Consider the following 19,140-nt stretch of genomic DNA (forward strand, 5'->3'; position numbering starts at 1 on the left):
CATCTACACGCCAGACAGCTGAGACATAGTAACAAATCTGGCAAATTATCCGGCTGTACATTTGCTCAGCGATGCTTTTAGGTTAAGTTTTTCCTTATGTCATCCAATGGAGCTAATTAACTGTACAGATTGCAAGAGTGATTGTGGGTCTTTTTGTCTTTTTTTTTTGTGGGGGGGGGGGGGGGAGAGAAGATATCAAATAACAATGGCATCCATTAGCAAACACAGCAGCAAAATCCAATCAATACACATTATCGGCTCAGTGAGGGCCACGATTTAAAAGGAAACAAAAAACCCGTCTTAAGGGAAAATCCTTTGAACTCCTTGAGATGTGAAGCGAACATTTCCTGTTAACTCCGCTTTAAACCTTTTATTCATAATTCATGTCAAATGGAGAGCACGCTGTAATTTTCAGCAGAAAAGGCTAAATGACATCAGTTTTCCACAGAGCCCCCACCACCACAAACCACCACCAACAGTTAAGATGAAAGTAATCAGAGCAGACAAGAAATTACAAAAACATGCTGTGGCCTTTCAAGTATGAAGGGGAAAAGCTCTGTATACATTTACAAAATGTGAGAAGACAGTAAAAAAAATTCCCATCACAGAAATTGGGAGTGTGACTAATGGGTTGTGAAAGAGCTGGTCTGTAACCTGAACTCCAAAATAATCTTGCTCAAGTCTCCATGGCCACTTTGGGGGAGCAGTGGGGGAGCTGACAAGGGGAATGGAGGGACCACCTGCACATCTTGCAGAGCCAGTCCTGTACTGGCACCGCCATTTGTTACGCTTCAGATTCCCATTACTTCAGAGCCAGGCAGGCTGGGAAATCCATCTCCTGGTATCATGTATGTCAAACTTCTATGCAAACGGCAAAAGGTGCGAAGACTGAAGGATCACAGTCATAAGGTGGGAATTATCAGCTCCACCTTTAAAAAGAAAGTTACAATTTCACCTCTATAAATTAAAATAGCTTTTTTTTTCAGTAATGAGGATGGAGGGATGGAGGTATTTTAATGTCAATTGTGCTTTTAAGGTCGATGTTTTATTCTTGTTTTGTTGAGTCTGTTCTTACCTTTTGTTTTGTCTGCTGGCATGGGTCACTTTCAGTTAAAAACACGAATCGTCTGCAGGGTATTGTAAACGTATGGAGTAAAACACCCCCCGAATGAGCTTTGTGCCCTCTACTAATCTCATAAGACGGCTAAAACCATCTTGGCTGACTGTAGTCCTGCTACCTTCAGGAAAGAGGTATAGGATGCCGCATTGTAGTACAAACAGACTGAAAAAATCTTCTATTTCTGCTACTGTGAGCTTGATAAAAGGTAAGAACAGATTCCACAAATTGAATAAAACATCGACCTTATTCTCATTTATAGAGGAACTCAGACTTTCTCTTTTAATGTTATTGTTTTGTGCTTGATTTTGGATGGATGGATGGATGGATGGATGGATGGATGGATGGATGGATCATTTAGTTAATAAGTCTGAAAATACAAATATTTTCCCATGCTCTATATTCATTTTCCAAACTTATCCAGAGCTGAAACATATTGACATAAAATGTCAAACCTTTCCAAACTGCTTATGGACCCTGTAGTCCTAATACTAGATGTGTAAAAAAACATCAATTCAAAAGAACAGATATCCAAAGTCCAGGTACGAATTTGGTTTGACAAGTTAGAGAAAGGCCCAAAGCAGTTTTCTTATGTATTAATCTCTGGAACAACAACACAAACCTACACAATCTAAAAAGAAAAACATTAAATCATCCTGCATTGTTGTGGAATGAACAAAACCTGAAAAATACTTCTGATAGTCCCTGCATCACGATGAAAACGAAACGTCCCCCCCCATCCTCTGTGGGTTTTATGTAGAATCTAGGTGGCTTTGTTTTGAGTAACAAAAGATGTTACTGGGAGACAAAAGGACCCGCTCCCAAAAGGCATAAATAGGCTCAGAGTTAATTCAAAGTTCTTTCAATATTAAAAAAAAAGATCTAGTGACAGTGGGACGAAAAAACAAACGGCTTTGAAACACAGATCAGATTCACAGAATGTCTTGGAGCAGCAGAACCGAGATCGTGAACCAGTAAAATGTCTGTGAGGAGCTGAAACAGCCCTTGAAGAGCGTAGAAATTCTATTAGCTGAAACAATGTTCGAGCCTCGGTGGGATTTCATAACAGACGCGAGGAAAAGAACAACGGATGTGATAGAAATTAATTTAACTGTAATGATAATCAAATTTGTATGACCTTTCTCCATTGGAAGTTTAAACAAAGACCTGGTTTATGAGCAAGCTGCCATGATATTAACCATATCAAATATCCCAGTTGTAGGATTGGAGTTCATCTGGGAGGCAGGAATACAAAGTGTTTGGTTTTATTTGCCGAAAATGTACAGCTAAAATGGAAGTTCTGAGAAAAAGAAAGAGGGAAGACAGAAAAGTTAGTCATATGATGCATTTCTACAGCTTTCCTCTAAAGCTCCTAATTAGTTGAGACATTTTGCTTAGTGGCTTGGCATTTTAGCCACAGGGGGCTGAAACAGTAGATTGTATTGGACATGCAAGCAGGGGGGCGCAACCTAAAAGGCTGAGTCAGGAGTCCACATTCTTTGCCCGCCTGAAATTGTGTAAAACATCGTCTAACAACCACAACATGATATCCGAATTCCAGGCCAAATGTGAATGTAATGTCACACTATGTTCGCCAAGCTGAGGAAAATCAGCATTACACTTAACAGCATAAGGGCAAGCTCAACGTGCAGAAACAATCGTTCATTTAATATTTTAATATTTCATGCCCTACTTTTTTTTTACATTCCCCTGCCATCACAAGACTCATCCATTAGTGGCAAAGGCCTAAATAGAGATGTTTCATTAGCCCATTGCTGAGACAAACATATTTGATGGATTAAACAGTCAAATATAACAAGATGCTTGAACTGCTGTCCTGCTTGTTAAGGGAGATCAAAGAGGAGCCTGAGGGTCTGGTAAGTGTGGGGAGCGGGATTGGTTCGACAGAGCTCCAAAAGAACAAGTGCTGGACCAGGAAGATATGACATCAGACGTGAGCACTGCATTCCCTCAGGCCTGTTCTTTCAAAACCATCAGCCGTGTCTGCACCAAAACGAGCTGCAGGGAGAGGAGGGTGCAAACATCCCTTCTGAGAGTGGTTTTCTTCCAACAATGAGGAGAAAACCAATTTGGTAATGTCGTGTGATCCTGAGAAATCTGTTCATTTAGTCTGCACATTTTCTGCAAAGTGTAAGAAATATTGCATGATATATGTAAATTAAGACTCCTACATAGGACTAGTAATTACTGTCACTTGTCTTGAAATATATGTGAGTCCCCAAAATCAAAAACATGTTTAAAAAAATGCATTACAGTAGTTTCAGCAAAAACATGCATTGAACCTTTGCCTGTTTTGTATAAAACCCCTTTATTAAAATTCAGGCAAAACACAGTTATTAAATATATGGATGCAGCACATCCGGTGAAGCTATCCCAGCAGCTCAAGTAAAAGAGGTACAAATGAAACATTTTAATTTCATGCACATCAGAGCAACACAGGCAAAGTCAGGGGCAGAGGTTAGAAATAGCCAAAAAAAGAGGAACCTTTACAACTTCTCCTTTTAAATTGTACTTCCTGCAGCAGTGTCTTTAATTATGATCAACTTGGTGGACCTCGTGGAAGAAAATCTTCATTCATCATCATACTTTTATCTGTTCATGGGGTTGAAGTTAAGTCAACCACACAGGTAGTTGCAAAACCGGGATGACGAGGATGTGTGGAGTGGGAGGCAGGGTATAGAAACAACTTACCGGTCAAAGATTATGTTGTTAACAAACTGATTGCATCGCGCCAGCTTATGTCAAGACTACACTGTTGCAGCACTAAGGCACCTCTTTCAGTCTGTTATAATTACTGAAAGGACCCAAGGACTATGCATGAGCCACAATGAGATTCCAACTGTATAATAAACTTGTGTGAAAATAACAGCTTCTCTGTATCAAAAATAAATGCTTAAAATATACAGATAATACCTAGATCTCCCTGGCATATATTAAAAGTATTTAATCCATTGTGGACTATGGATTGACAATTATTACATTGCTTATATTTATCTGGGAAAAAATATTATCGAAGTAAGAAATGTGTTTCATCGTGATGCCAATTAACTTTAATGGTCTATGTTGATAAACCCCTAAAACTCAGAATATGGTTACAATTGTTACTTTTACTATTTGTTTCCACTGTTGGTTCAATAGGAGCATCAAAAAATACCACTATATTAAAAACAGGATTAAATCAAATTATTGAGTGCTGTTTGTCACAACCTTTGTACCTAATTTAACTGGTGTTGGGCTCGGACTATGCGCACAGACAAGCAGTAATACCCTTGCAATCAATTGCAAAATAAAGTCTGCAATGAATTTTAAACAATCCTTGTTATAACAATAAAAGTCACAATAAGAAATACAACAAAATATTGCAATAATATTTTAAGTTCACAGTCCACAGACACTGTCGCAAATTTGCCTCAAATGACTTCATGAGTTGATGTATACTCCACACATAACTAGAATCACTAAATATGGAGATTTAGATCTACTGTACGCCATCTAATCACTTTTATTTCAAACACCTTGTCAACCAGCTTTTAGCTTTATAACCCTGTTGTCCTAATAGTAGTAATAAATAGCCTTCTCTAGTGATTGTTCATATTTTAAAAGACTGGAACTATTTCCAAACATCCTTTTCTGTACGTAAAAGGTAGAGAGAAGGGTAGTTGCTTTTATGTGGCCAGCTGACAAACAGTGCACAGCAAACGAGTGCGAGGAGGGAGAGAAGTACTGTATGCTCAATATAGTGGGAGAGAAGTTCTCTCTTTAGCCATTTCTTTTGCCTCTCATTAAAACAAAATTCATGACAATTTTTTTTTTTGCGGTTTTAAAGCCATAATTTTTAAAACGGTGATGAAATGTTAGGTTGACTCCATTAATCTTATTTTACCCACAAGAATAAATGTTTTCTAATTCCCTAACCCAACATTCTCCATCGATGCAAATACGAAAACAGTTAAGACGAGCCTAAATTTAAAAGCGGTGGCGCTGAATGACAGAATAATCCTTTATTTATCACTCAGTGGGGAAATTCAGAGCATCACCAGCAATGTGACAGGCAATGCCCATAGTGAAAAAATGCACCTAAATATTGGTAATGATAATAAAAATAAACAGAGATTTGAGTCATCCCAAAACACTAAACAAATTTTTACTCCATTTTAAACCTTTTAGGTCAATCTTTTCAAAAAACAAAAAAAATCATGTTCTGAAAATAGAGCGACTTTGGGATATTGCACCCATTCTGCTGCAGAGAGAGGGAAAAAGAAGCCTGTTGCATGATGAAAATATATTTATACGACTGTGCTCAAAATATAAGCTTTTACCAGGTATAAATTGCAACAGCCATCACTGCAGTGCGTTAACCAGGTGCAGCAGTCTGACAGCTGACACAGACACAAATGTGAATGAGACAGGGGGAAAAAAAGTTGTGGTGCTCATGTAATGATTTGTAATATAAAAACAAGACGCTTAATACATATAAATAAAGCTGAAAAGTATAATCTCATAACCAAAATCAGCACCATATGGGCACATTTGCACACTGACAAAAGTCTCAGTGTTTTACATTTTAACTGGAAATAAGCAGGCACTTATTTCATTATAGATTGTGCAACAGACCCTTAGTGTAGCAGCGACAGGAAGTTTTAAAGCAGATGCTAACTTTAGCATCGTTAGCGGCTAATGGTTAGCCAGTCATGGTGTGGATGGATGGTTCCAACAGTGCTTATAAATAGTTTGCATCTTGCCAGCCATAGCTTCTTTTTTTTTTTTCTAATACACTGTTATTTTTCTTTGTACATCATTTCATGATGGTTGGTTCAAAATCAAAGTCAAACCTGAACTGGATCAATGTACAATAATCAAGAGGGGTGTAACAATATTTTGTGGCATAAGATCTTACAATATTAAAAGTACAACATTGCCTGTCAAAGTTTAAGCAATTATGAGCCCCAGAAAGCTCCCAGAACTTAATATGAGTGCTTTAGGGAGACTTTTATTTTAAACAAAGACAGGAAGTAGTTCTTGAGTTGTTGTCTGATTAAAAGATAAGTTGCCTGACCGCACTTGGTTACAAAAAAATTAAAGAAGCCCAAACCACTTTTAGATCATTTGAGAGATACAGAAAGAGAGAAATTACAATTATTTGTAAACTGTGGTAGACTACCTCAACTTGCTAAATGTTAGCTGCTAACAATGCTAAAGTTAGCATCTGTTGCTGAGCTTCCTATTGCCCCTAATTCTAAAATTAAAGAAAAGAAAGATAAAGAGTCTTCTGGACTGGATTAAATCCTTTTTCGTTTATCTTGGACTGATCAACCCATAACCTGATAATTCTGAACAAAGCATAGGCCAGTATTAGATTCTTATGTGATGATTTTGAATAGAAGTGCCAGGGTCCCATTATATTTGCGCAACAACTCAAACACAACAAGATGACACAATGTAACTGATTTTATTCGAAGCTCAAATATATGATTACATTAATAACTATGTTGTGTACTAGCATTTATTTATTGTTATTTTGACTTCAATATGCAATTAACACATTCCCAGTATTTATTGAGTATTTTACCCTTTTCCCGCTTTTTTCTAATAAAATACAGCAGGTCACAGTTTGATTGATTATCTGGTTAATAAGTGAGGTTATCTGCTTATAGGTACCAAGCATGCAGTCTGCTGCTTAACAGAAATCCAGTTTATAACTTGCCAACTGTTGTTTTAAAACAGTGTTGCATATCGTTATTCTCATGGCATAACTACCAAAGTCAAGTCATTTAGGCAATTAGGCCACGAGACTAACAATATGATTCATGGGTGGCACTCCTATAGTTTTTGCACCATCAGGGTCTGCTTGTGGTTTACTTGTGACCACAGACAACATAACCTTTTTTGTAAACCTGCAGTGCGCAGCAACAGGTGGGGGAGGGAAGGCGCTAGCTTATGCAGTGAGATAAAATTCTATTTCCTCTGGAACCTTCTCTGGCATCTCATTAACAGGAATTTAAAGGGGAGGAACTCTATGACGACAGTTTTGTAAGCCTATTCTGAGAGATTCTTTAAAACACACTTTGGGATTAGTAAAACATTTTGTGAAGCCTCAAAAAGGAAACATTTCCAATGATTTTTGGACCTTAGAAGTAAACAAGCATAAAAACCACAATATATGAAGTAGACAAACCTCAGCAATATTATTTTACACCGATTACAGAAAATAAAGTTTGTGACCTGTTAAACGTTTTCTTTATTAGTAAAAAATTATTTGAATTCTTAGTTTTCCCCACAAAAATTTAAATATGGACCTAATACTGTGTCATCTTGTCTAATGAGGTGGATGTATTGTCACACCCTTATTTAGGTATGCCAGATGATGCTTATGTTGTCCTATTCTCTATCAACCAAACTACAGGTCCTTCTCAAAATATTAGCATATTGTGATAAAGTTAATTATTTTCCATAATGTCATGATGAAAATTTAACATTCATATATTTTAGATTCATTGCACACTAACTGAAATATTTCAGGTCTTTTATTGTCTTAATATGGATGATTTTGGCATACAGCTCATGAAAACCCAAAATTCCTATCTCACAAAATTAGCATATTTCATCCGACCAATAAAAGAAAAGTGTTTTTAATACAAAAAACGTCAACCTTCAAATAATCATGTACAGTTATGCACTCAATACTTGGTCGGGAATCCTTTTGCAGAAATGACTGCTTCAATGCGGCGTGGCATGGAGGCAATCAGCCTGTGGCACTGCTGAGGTCTTATGGAGGCCCAGGATGCTTCGATAGCGGCCTTTAGCTCATCCAGAGTGTTGGGTCTTGAGTCTCTCAACGTTTTCTTCACAATATCCCACAGATTCTCTATGGGGTTCAGGTCAGGAGAGTTGGCAGGCCAATTGAGCACAGTGATACCATGGTCCGTAAACCATTTGCCAGTGGTTTTGGCACTGTGAGCAGGTGCCAGGTCGTGCTGAAAAATGAAATCTTCATCTCCATAAAGCTTTTCAGCAGATGGAAGCATGAAGTGCTCCAAAATCTCCTGATAGCTAGCTGCATTGACCCTGCCCTTGATAAAACACAGTGGACCAACACCAGCAGCTGACACGGCACCCCAGACCATCACTGACTGTGGGTACTTGACACTGGACTTCTGGCATTTTGGCATTTCCTTCTCCCCAGTCTTCCTCCAGACTCTGGCACCTTGATTTCCGAATGACATGCAGAATTTGCTTTCATCCGAAAAAGTACTTTGGACCACCGAGCAACAGTCCAGTGCTGCTTCTCTGTAGCCCAGGTCAGGCGCTTCTGCCGCTGTTTCTGGTTCAAAAGTGGCTTGACCTGAGGAATGCGGCACCTGTAGCCCATTTCCTGCACACGCCTGTGCACGGTGGCTCTGGATGTTTCTACTCCAGACTCAGTCCACTGCTTCCGCAGGTCCCCCAAGGTCTGGAATCGGCCCTTCTCCACAATCTTCCTCTGGGTCCGGTCACCTCTTCTCGTTGTGCAGCGTTTTCTGCCACACTTTTTCCTTCCCACAGACTTCCCACTGAGGTGCCTTGATACAGCACTCTGGGAACAGCCTATTCGTTCAGAAATTTCTTTCTGTGTCTTACCCTCTTGCTTGAGGGTGTCAATAGAGGCCTTCTGGACAGCAGTCAGGTCGGCAGTCTTACCCATGATTGGGGTTTTGAGTGATGAACCAGGCTGGGAGTTTTAAAGGCCTCACGAATCTTTTGCAGGTGTTTAGAGTTAACTCGTTGATTCAGATGATTAGGTTCATAGCTCGTTTAGAGACCCTTTTAATGATATGCTAATTTTGTGAGATAGGAATTTTGGGTTTTCATGAGCTGTATGCCAAAATCATCCGTATTAAGACAATAAAAGACCTGAAATATTTCAGTTAGTGTGCAATGAATCTAAAATATATGAATGTTAAATTTTCATCATGACATTATGGAAAATAATGAACTTTATCACAATATGCTAATATTTTGAGAAGGACCTGTACAGCACTTCCTCTAAGAATGTGAAGACATAGTGGGAACATCAGCTGTGGAGCTGCCGCCAATGCATTGACTTAACCTTCCAAATATTTCCTGTAATGTGCTTAAATCCACAAAGGAATGAATGAACATGTGTCTGAGAAAAAAACACATTACCACCAACCTTGTGCAAAGTGTAACCAATCCATTCAACTTCCTCTTGAAAAGCAAGACTGGAGTGGATGGAGAAAATTTGCATCTGCTGTGTCCCACCCTCTTGTTATATGTGTGGACCACTCGGAGGACATATGATATCACACGCGCTCTGTTTCTGAGAGAAATAAACAAGGTAGGCAAGAAAAGAGAGGAAGTCGTGAGAGAGGGGAGGAGACGGACCCTTTGTCTCTGCATTTCTCACGGTTGGCATCGGAAACAGTCAGATGCTGTCAATCACAAGTGAAGCCTAGAGAATGGACTGGCCTATTTGTCTAATGAAAAGGTCAAAGGGTGGGGTGAGTTCAGTGTGGGGGGGAGCACAGCATTGCGCTTGCACTGCCAAGAGGGACCACCAAAGGGATCACAATGTTTTCGTTTAAGCTGAGCGAAGAATTATTTTGATTACACGTAGTGACGCCCGCTTTCATATAATGATCTGTGCTTTCATCTGGCCACTCAGTGCCATTACTTTCCCTGATTGCTGCCTTTTGTCATGCATATGTGCACTTGTAAGCGATTAGAAAGGCAGACAAAAGGCAGAGAAATTTATGTTCCCCCAGAGTGTTGTACCTGGGGAAATCAAGGTTCTCTAATTCACCACATCAAATTACAGAAACACTGTTTCTCTTTTCCGACACAGAGGAGAAATCAGCTTACTTGAGACAGCTGAGTGTTACACAGTTTTACCTGCAAATCTAACTATAGTTACATAAAGTGCACAGATGTCTTCTGTTGCTTTTTGTCACAAAAATGATTTGTGTTTCAGATGAAACAAAGTTTAATCTCAGAGATGAACTGAGTAAATATAAAGCACAGTTTCCACATGAATTTACTAGGGGGTAAAAAAGGCTATCCAAACCAACCAATGAGCACCTTCCAAATGGTTCCAGCATTTACTCATCTTTCCACTAAATATTCTTCCTAGGGTCTTGGGGATCATAATGGTTTTTGGGGAAATGTGAAATGGGCCTTTCTGTTGTGGTTTTTTCTTGAAACTCTCCCATGAGGCCTTTGGTGCTTCAGATGTTGTTGAGCCATCAGTGCGCTCTTGGAGTAATTTTGGCTGGCTGGACACAATGAACTATTTAGTGTTGTGTCACCTTAAACCTATGTACACTTTTTGTCATAGATGGCTTCAATGCAGCAAAAAGAACACAAAGACAATATATTTTATATGTAACATAATGCAAAGACACACCAAGCTTTTTTTTTTATTTCTTGTGTTTTATTGAAACATGTTGCAGGCATTTGACACTACCGACGGGTCTTTTAACATTAATTAGGCAAGGGTTATAAATTATTCATGTAGAATATTACTAGTACTTGCAACAGCTCACTAATAGACTGCTCTTTAATGCATAAACAGAAAAGTTTGAATATTTCCACTTTAATTGAAGAAATGAGTAAAGAATTGAGCAAAAGATGAAATGAATGAGCAAAGCCAGAAGAGTTGGGTTGGGAACCAATACGCAAAATTTGTAGGTGATAAAAAAATAGAGCTTAATGAAATCTATTTCAGTCTATTTTTAAATTGAATTTTGTAAATCCATTCTACATCTTCCTGCTGATGATTTTACTATGCACTTTTACCAGCCCTTACCTTTACATAAAAAACATTATCTGTCATGTTGATTTTAGTAATTGATGAGAAACCAGATTAGACCACTGCAGTCTGTTTATTGTGGCCGCAGCCACTTACACCGCTGCCATGTTACAGGCAAAACTTATATGTTACTTAAATCAACCTGGTCAGATTTCTGTTACAAAATGTTGCAGAAAACACCAGGGGGGTAATTCACACATGACACCAAAATATTCAGCTGCCAGTGGATAAACAGAATGTGTGAAAGAGACTTTAGGAAAAAGAAAGCAGCTCGGCTAGTGTTATATATTTACACGACTGGAAAAGGTATGTGCCAGGCCTGATGTGGAGTCACTAAGTTTCTATTCTTACACAAAACCTTTTTTGTTTTAAAATAAACCTAGAGAAATAATTCTAACTAGCTGAGTCTGTGTTTTAGGTAAACCAAACAAAACAATGGGTAAAATCACATCAGTCGGATTCAAAACCAAACTCAAGTCCACTGGGGAAAATCCCACAGTCTGCTAGAGCCACCGCTGGCGGCTTGGCTTCTATCACTGAAGAGATACTGGATAATTGAAGCCTGAGTGGTTGAAGTGAGTGAGATGACTGGCCTTATAGCAAAAGGCAGAAGTTACTCAAAACTACAAGGCTCTAAAATTACTGGAGATTTCAGAAAGGTCATTAAAGAGAAAAAGGAATAATTGAATGACTCAAGTGTGACAATAACCATTTGGTTTTCTCAACCAGTTTAATTTGATGCTCTCTTGACTGAGCTTTGTGAAATGCCTCAGAAAGTTAGAAGAGCGTGTTGAAAAACATTTATGAGAGAGATCGGAGACAATGCTCGCTCTTACTGTTTCTTTGGCTTGAAAGCAACTGTAGCATAGTGAAAGTAAATGATAATCTACAAAATATCTGCTCTGCACTTAAACGCTGTCAGTGCAGATCATAGCTGGATTTTGAAATATGATGGTTGCATGACAGTAGGAATTAAGAGGTTTTTGTTATTGAGCCGTTAAATACCGCTGACTGGTATTCTCAGCTTGCATAGCTGTAAGCCACACCTTTGAATGCACAGAACTGGATCTGAAACCTTCAGCCCTTTCTCATTCATTTTCAGGAAAGATGCACTGAACAGTGATTCGGGCCCTATTTCCGTTAACAGATTTTTGTTGCTCGCAGACCTGCTGATTTTAGTCAATTTAGATTTGTCCCCAAATTTCCCGAAGGCAAGTACGACGAGATATTCTCTGGCAGACAGCTCCTTTCTGCACATGAAAACAAATCGCCAAAACTCCCAAAGTACTAAAAGACAAAGGAGTAGTACTGCACCAATCAAGCTTTTCCTGGCCAATAACAATTTATCAGTTCCAATTTTTTATTTTAGGAAGTTTAACACATAAAAACAGAATAAAACATGCTGCAGGTTTTCTGATAGAGGTATATGTTTTAAACCCTACAGATAATTAAGGAATTGCATCAAAGCATGTATTCCTAACTCATCTGACTTTTATTAAATTTCAGCATAGTAATTCAAAGTACATATTGCTAGCCGATGTGTTTATAAACTGAAAATGGTGAGAGTTGTTAGTTTTAAACTATTTGATGAATGAGATTAAAAAAAAAAGTATTTGGGCTACCGATCACAGATGGCAGCGAATTGGCTGATTCCAATCTCTGGGGGATTGAATAGAATAAAATAAAGAGAAACCGCTGAAGTCCAGCTCTATATTGTAACAGCCTAAATGAAGAGTCAACACGTGTCTGTATAAGTACGATTTCCTTTTAAGCGGCTTCTTACATTTTTTGTGCTTCCTTTGACTTCATTTGTAAACTGAAAATAGCCAAAGTTGATTTATCTTCACACAGTAACAACCTTCACACTGATGAGTGTTGACAGCAAAAATCTGATTTTCTAAATCCCTTTTCCCTAACAGGAAGAACATGAAACCCAACAAAATACACAGGAAATTTGTTGTACCATTCAGCCTTCCTGTTATTTGGTTTCTCTTGCACTCTCTTAACTTCCCAACTAAAGAGTGTGGTTGTCAGTGTGACCTGATGGCCTTTAGGTATAGCAAAGATTGGACTTTTGAGTTTTTGACTGCCCAGTCACCAGTAGATTTCTTAGTTCAGTGGGCGAATACCGTGAGGTAAATTGCGTCCATTCTTTAATAAAGATATTAAATTACCTATTTTGCAACACAGATACATCCATGAGCATCCTCTGCATTGCAATGTTTGATTAAATTCAGATTCAAGGCCAGAGGGAAACACTGAAATATAGTACTTTTTAAACAACTCATGAAGAGCAAAAATAAGTCCAAGGTTTAAGCAGCTCTGATTATAATAACTTGGCCACTCTACAGAAAACAGATGATTGAACTTCCCCTGATTGCTCCACAGCCTGAGTAAATTTTCATAAAGTGAAGCATGGAGAGAAGGAGAAAAAAAGCCTTATTTCCATAAGACTAAAAATAGCACCCGTATATCCACTAAGTTTGCATAACCGCCGTTTTCTTCTTTACAAAACTCATAAAGGCCGACATATGCAGGTAGAGGACCTTCCACACGGCAAGCGTGCCACCTCACTTGGCGTCACAATTGATTACAACATCTGCGCGATGACTAATGCCGTTGCTATGGTGACACCTGTGATTGATGGCTTTGTTAAAAGGAATAGTTACACATCATTAAACTTTTGTAATAGTGCATGGCAGTCATCTCAATAACTGGGGACAAAGCAATTACCAAGTCATTAAAAAGGGAATAGACTAATACAACACAGTGCACACTATTATGAGTGACATGCCTCCAGATCAGGCCGTGTGATGGTTTTCTTAACATAAAAACGACATCTTTGGTTTCCATCTAGGGTTACATTAAGGTAGATTTAGGTGTAGTTTAAATATATTCTTAGATTAGGCATTTGATTCGAAATTATTCTGTTTCTCGTGAATGGAAAAAAAGTTAAAGCCATTTCCTCATCCTGTATCACTTAATTTTACATCACAGATGGTATAATAGTGTCAACTTGAATTTATATTTCCACAGGGACTACATTTGGTTGAATCTTGATGATAATTTGATGTCTGAATCAAGAAACTTTGTTCAAAGGAAAACCATCCCGCTCTGTACCAGTAAGCCAGAGGCAGTGCAAAGCAGTGCTGGCAATGATTGAGAGAACTCGAAATTCAAATGAGAGAGCGAGAGGAGATGGAGCGAAACAGATGTGCTGTTGTTTCGGAGAGGGTAGCATGGCGCACACGGTAAGCACACACAACACACACCACAGCACACACAAAGCTATATACACATGCATACACAGTAGTGCCACTCAATCATCCCAGTTGAGGGCCAATCCATCTATTGCTGGTTGACTGAGATCCAATCACCATTCCCAACAGGCCCACAATGAAAGAATGGCAGACAGCCTGTGAAGAAGCCCACTTTCTCACAGCAGATTGATGGGACAAATCTTGGGGCAGTTCATGAGGCATTGCATATCAAAACAAACATGCTGATTAAAACATAAAAAACAGGCCTCTGACCTTACCTCGCCGTTCATGCTTTGCAAAGAAAGAGTTTTAGCAGTTCAACCATAAGAAGGTTATCAGAATGCATCAAATATTTATTTATTTTTTTTACTTTTATCCAGTGCTTAGCACAATCCTGCATGTGTTCGTTGGTGATAAAACATCAAATACAAAACATACTCTTACAAAAACAACTTTAAATATTTCTTTACAAGAGAAAGACAAGTGAAATAGCCTAAAAACGAACTCCTAAAGTTAGGTAAAGGATTAAAATATGTATCAGAAATAGACCAATCAGAGTTTAGCTGCAGAAAATAACTTGGAGCATATTTATGTTCTTTTTTATGTACTTAGAAACAAGAAAGCAACGGGATTGGTCTAAATTAGACTCAGCGAACAGACCACAAAGAAAAAGGGAAATTGGTGACGACCAGGAAAAGCCTAATTGTGGCATCTTTATTTAGAAATCAGCACTTTACTGTAATGCGTTTACACTTCCTGTTATTTCCTTAAATTTTGCACTCTGAAATGGACAGCAGACATCTCTCGAGATGTTCTACTTTTGACACAAAAAGTCAACTTTAAGTTTTCTTCCTATAGTAGCAAGTTCCACATCGAAGAGTGGTGTTCTTAATGAAGCTTTTCACTATGGTGAATTCACTGACTGGAAAAATCTGCTATTTTTTAAGTTTCCAACCAGCCATTCACTAGTCAGGGCTGATCATACTGAAAATAAGCCAGTTTCTGTTCACACCCTGATTCCTTTTTTCATCCATTTCTAATATTTAGCCTCTCCGCTGGCTCAGTCTTATATTTTAGTATTTAGTAGTGGTTGGGTGGGGTCACACATGTCCACACTTTTTAACCCATTTAAGGATCTGTTGATACCAAGTGTCAATCAAGTGTTTTTTTACACAGTTTGATATTAGAAAGTATTTGCATTAAAGACCAGTCAGTCAGTCATTTTCTACCGCTTATTCCATAGTGGGTCATGGGGGAGCTGGTGCCTATCTCCAGCAGTCTATGGGCGAGAGGCAGGGTACACCCTGGACAGGTCGCCAGTCCATCGCAGGGCAACACACAAACAACCATGCACACACTCATTCATACACCTAAGGACAATTTAGAATGACCAATTAACCTAACAGGCATGTCTTTGGGAGGAAGCCAGAGTACCCGGTGAGAACCCACGCATGCACGGGGAGAACATGCAAACTCCATGCAGAAAGACCCCCGGTCGGGAATCGAACCCAGGACCTTCTTGCTGCAAGGCAACAGTGCTACCAACTGCGCCACCGTGCATTAAAGACCAATTTAAATAAAATAAAAAATACAAGCACTGTTTGTATTCAGTACACTTTAAAACAATGTATGAAAGATTTTGTGAAGTAACTACTTTCTAAAATGTGAGACCATGACATCGAGAGCATCTAGAATATCTGTTGTCCATTCATTTTTGTCCGCTAGTCCGAAATCAGGTTGTGGTGTACGGGGTCCTAAAGACTGATCCCAAGAGCTTCCTAGGGCAGAATGGATAAATAGTTCCTACAGCAGGTTTTGGGTTCTCTAACCAGTGGAATGTGCTAGAAAACCTCTAAACAGAGACGTCTATGAGGCTTCCTGATCAGATGCCCAAACCATTCCTCTTGATGTGGAGCAGCGGCTCTACTTTGAGACCTCCGGGAAGGTGGAGCTCATCAGGTTGTCTCTAAGGCAGAGCCTGGCCACCTTACAGAGGAAGCTAATTTGAGACAGTTCTCATGAAGTCATCTAATGATGGAAAGTGAGGGTCAGAATGTAGACATACCAGCAAATCAAGAGCTTCTATGTTTTCAGGCTTTTAAGGCCCCAGCCCTTCTGTTTATCTCCTGCTCCATCCTACCATCACTCATGAACAAGACACCAAGATACCTGAACTGCACAATTTGGGGCAAATTAAACCCCAGGGCCCCAACTTCAAAAAGGAGCAACAGGAACATGAAAAAACAAACAACAGGAGTAAAAAAAAAAGTTTTCAGTGGGACTATTTACGATTGAAAGATGTACTATTAGATAAATTGTCACGACACGAGCATAAAAATGTTTAAACTTGAATAAATTATCAGGGTAAGTCAGTTTTGACTTGCCAGATTAATACTTTCATGAACTAATCAGCTGGGTTACACTGGCTGTTTTACAGAGCAAGAGGGAGCCTCCAGAGGAATGTCCTCGGGAAAATCCCAGAGTGTTACTCTAACTGGCCCTAAATAATTTAAAATGCACTGTTTTTAACACCAACAGGGTTTTAATTGCGCCTTGCTGCAAATTCTTTAGTAATGACTAGGCCACCTAACTTTATCAGAGCATTTATGTAAAGCTAATCAGCAGCAAGATGAAAAAATACAGAAAATGGCTATTCTTACACATCCGTGTTGCCAGTGCATTAACGGGTCCTAATGTGGGAGTGTGATAAAGCTGCTAAGCAGACAAATATACAAGGTGCTGCTGGCTCCGCTTGCAGTATTCAGTCTGTGTTTGCTGTCATCTTCCTTCAAAAATTCAACCAGATACATCTGCTGCACACGCTAATTGCGACACATGGTGCAGAACTCTTTGGCTTTAACTTTGCTTTTGGTTGTGAAGTGAGACAAACACCACAAGGTTTTTCTTTGTGTCAAATATGATTAACGGCTCGATGTTAAATCTGCCCAAAGCGGCGCTCTGACAAACTCAGGTGGCACACAGTGAGAGTGTCGGAGCAAATTTTAATATTCAAATTTAAGTCTATTGCAAAAACGAATTCAAAATTAAACTATCTCACAAAACTAATCAGATCACTTGTGGTGTTTTTTTTTTGTGAATGTGAGAGTCCCAATCCGCTCGTTTCCAAGCCGGCAGCCATGTCTGACATGTGATGAGAAACTTCAATTTTCATGTGTGACAGGCAAAAATTAGCAGAATGGATTCAAATCCTTGATGAAAATGAAAATGAAAGCAAGTTTATTAAATGGTGTCCATTAGGAAGACCGAACACCGAACCAAGACCGAACACTGAGGGTGTCTACCATCCATGAGGGTTCTTCACATTTTTCATGTAATAATTCAAAGAGGTTCTACACTCAACTTCACAGAGTTTGCTTTCTTTATATTTACTTAAAAAATATAAAATACTACATTTCACTATAATTTTATGTCATGGAACTTGGAAAAACTAGAAACTGCAAGAAAGGAGGGAAGGAAAGAAGGGAGGACAAAAAAAATTAAAAAGGGAAAACATAAGGAAGACAGCAGCAACGGACACAAGTTAGGAAAGGAAGAAAGGACACAAGGAACAAAAGGGGTGCACAAGAAAAGACTAAGGAAGGATGCAAGAAATGAAAAGGGACTAAAGAAAACAAGGAATGAAACAAATGAAGGATAAAGAAGGAATAAAAGATGGACATCAGGAAAGAAACATGGAAGGAAGTTTGCAAACAAAAGGATGGAAGAAATGACAAAAAGGAAAAACAGAAGGATCCAAGACAAGAAAAAAGGAAAGGATGGAAAAAAGAAAAAAGGCAAGGAAGGACACAAGGAATAAAAGAAAAGATGGCCAGAGAAGGAGCAAAAGAAGGGCATAAAGGAAAAAGAGGAAAAACACAAAGGAAGGAAGGACATAAAGACGGAAACGACGGGAAGCAGGCAGGACAAAAGGAATTAAAAACAAGGCAGAAAGACAATAAGCACACATACAAGGAAAGAAGGAAGGACACAAAAGAGGAAAGAAACAAAAAATCAGGGAAAAAGGACGGACACAAATTGAGAAAGAAGAACACAAGGAAGGAAGGGTATGAGGGAAGGGAAAGTAAAAGAGAGAAAGGACATACTGTAGGACACAAGGGATAGGTCTGGGAATATGAACTGCACAGGAACCCTGTTGTGTGGATCACAAGTTAAACTATGCAGCTAGCTTGGGTACATCCACAAAACATTGCCTTCCTACAGGAGCAACTGTAAAACAAACAGTGTCAATAATGAGCTGAATAAAAATAAGTTTTGAATTCATTCTAATGTACAGTAATTACCAGCTTATTCCAAGAACAGATCATCTATAAGAAATGCACATTTTGGCATGTGCTTTTTAATCAAAACATTTATGAACAGAAAATGATAAAAAAAAAAAAAACATATACCGTGCAGTTTTAACTTTCCATCTTCCTCTTTCATTTCCTTTCCTATAAAAAGGTCCTATGTTTAAGTAATTAAGCTTATTAAATTTCTGCATAAATTCAATTACCGCCTCAATGGCTGACAAACAGTGATTGATACACTGCTTGATGCAATCTTATGAGCAGTTTGAAAAAAAGATTCCCTTCTCCTTGAACTCAATGACGCTTAAGGCTTAGGAGAAAATGGAGGTGAGGGCTGAGAGAGGATTTTCAGGCAGCTACAACAAGCACCATGCCAGGCAACTCTTTTGATCAGGTTGGAGGCAAGTTATAAATGACAGCCAAAAAGGCATTCATTTTGGCAATGCATGCGTTCCAACAACAAAGGGAGCTTCTATCAGACAAAGTATCTGTATACTTTGTGAGATAATAATACTTTTGATGTTCCAATGACATTCATTTACATATATCTCAAGAGGATAAATCTGTTCTGAGTTTATGACAACAAACTACATGTAAAATTGGTTTGTATATTTCCAGAACAATCAAGAA

The 19,140-nt window shown here is 38.7% G+C and overlaps 1 protein-coding gene across 12 annotated transcripts in view; it reads right to left on the minus strand.

Moving 5' to 3' along the window:
• Positions 1 to 19,140, minus strand: part of ptprfb (protein tyrosine phosphatase receptor type Fb) — a 264,671-nt gene that overhangs the window by 209,159 nt on the left and 36,372 nt on the right. Inside the window, exon 2 of one of the 12 annotated variants that reach the window (XM_047368400.1) lies at positions 9,309 to 9,455. The exons of the other annotated variants lie outside the window; for them this stretch is intronic. The gene's annotated coding sequence lies outside the window, so the exon portion shown is untranslated. The remainder of the gene's footprint in view (positions 1 to 9,308; positions 9,456 to 19,140) is intronic. 12 annotated transcript variants of the gene reach the window in all.

Source organism: Girardinichthys multiradiatus, chromosome 6 (genome assembly GCF_021462225.1).
Source record: "Girardinichthys multiradiatus isolate DD_20200921_A chromosome 6, DD_fGirMul_XY1, whole genome shotgun sequence".
NCBI lineage: Eukaryota > Metazoa > Chordata > Actinopteri > Cyprinodontiformes > Goodeidae > Girardinichthys > Girardinichthys multiradiatus.